Here is a 1,714-nt window from a genome sequence, read left to right as displayed (position 1 = left end):
CAGCACGGCAGGGGCTACCTGAAAGGGAAGGACCCTCTTCTTCCAAACTTCTGCTCTGGGTTGTCTGGGTGGGTGATGGGACACAAAAATTCATCTCTCAGTTGAGGAGAAGGAATTGAAAATCCAACTCTGTTTCTTTTAGAGGTGAATAATCCAGAAAGTATTGGAAATCAACATCTGGATCTCTGCCCCTACAAAGATACTGCCCTCAGCAGCACAAAGCTGATCTCACAAAAAGGGTCTGAATGAAATTATTCCATGGAAAGAGAAGTCATTTTGGGGAAAATTTTGGAAAAAGGAATAGGATGGGATCAACGAAGTCTGCCTTAACTTGTGAATGTCTTCTCCTCTTTAAACAGTCCCCCATGCACGGAATAAGCACATGTCCAACAGCAGCTCCATCAGCCAGTTCCTCCTCCTGGCATTCGCAGACACACGGGAGCTGCAGCTCTTGCACTTCGGGCTCTTCCTGGGCATCTACCTGGCTGCCCTCCTGGCCAACGGCCTCATCATCACCACCATCGCCTGTGACCACCGCCTCCACACCCCCATGTACTACTTCCTCCTCAACCTCTCTGTTCTTGACCTTGGCTCCATCTCCACCACTGTCCCCAAATCCATGTCCAATTTCCTCTGGGACATCAGGGCCATCTCCTACTGGGGATGTGCTGCACAGGTCTTTCTCTTTTTCTTTTTTATGTCAGCAGAGTTTTATCTTCTCACTGTCATGTCCTACGACCGCTACGTTGCCATCTGCAAACCCCTGCACTACGGGACCCTGATGGGCAGCAGAGCTTGTGTCCACATGGCAGCAGCTGCCTGGGGCAGTGGGTTTCTCACTGCTCTGCTGCACACGGCCAGTACATTTTCCCTGCCCCTCTGCCAGGGCAATGCTGTGGACCAGTTCTTCTGTGAAATCCCACAAATCCTCAAGCTCTCCTGCTAACATTCCTACCTCAGAGAAGTTTGGCTTCTTGTATTAGGTTGTTCTTTAGCTTTTGTTTGTTTTGTGTTCATCGTGCTTTCCTATGTGCAGATCTTCAGGGCCGTGCTGAGGATCCCCTCTGAGCAGGGACGGCACAAAGCCTTTTCCACGTGCCTCCCTCACCTGGCCGTGGTCTCCCTGCTTGTCAGCACTGGATTATTTGCTCACTTGAAGCCCCCCTCCATCTCATGGTCATCCCTGGATCTGGTGGTGGCAGTGCTGTACTCAGTGGTGCCTCCAGCAGTGAACCCCCTCATCTACAGCATGAGGAACAAAGAGCTCAAGGATGCCCTGAGGAAGCTATTGGGATCCCATCTCCTTTAGATTAATAAGGTGCCCATTATGCCAGTGGGGTTCCACTGTATCTCAGGAAAAGGCAGGATGAACTTTTTTTCATATGTTTCTTTACTTTCTCTTTGTGGGATTTTTTTTTGGTTTTGTTTTTGTTTTATTTTGGTTTGGTTTGTTTCTTTGTTTTTGTGTTTTCTTTTTTGTCGGAGACCTGTGATGTTATTATTCTTGGCCTTCTACTTCTTTTTTTCTTGACCCAAAGATCTTATTTATATATGGATCCAGGCTCCCTTTTTAAAAAAGCTCAATAAAGAAATGTGGAAAAAACCTATTTGTCTCACCTCCCATCTCTTTACTTCTCCTCTAGAGCTGGTCAAGCAACCCCAGTATGCAGGAGGGGTTCAGTAGGCAAATGTCCATCTGCCCCATGGAGGATCA

The 1,714-nt window shown here is 47.9% G+C and overlaps 1 pseudogene; it reads left to right on the top strand.

The window, feature by feature from the left end:
- The first annotated feature begins 382 nt into the window (after positions 1 to 382).
- Positions 383 to 1,309, top strand: LOC134509310 (olfactory receptor 14J1-like; annotated as a pseudogene).
- The last annotated feature ends 405 nt before the right edge of the window (positions 1,310 to 1,714 follow it).

Source organism: Chroicocephalus ridibundus, unplaced genomic scaffold (genome assembly GCF_963924245.1).
Source record: "Chroicocephalus ridibundus unplaced genomic scaffold, bChrRid1.1 SCAFFOLD_98, whole genome shotgun sequence".
NCBI classification, from domain to species: Eukaryota; Metazoa; Chordata; class Aves; order Charadriiformes; family Laridae; genus Chroicocephalus; species Chroicocephalus ridibundus.
This window is presented reverse-complemented; position numbering and strand designations above follow the sequence as displayed.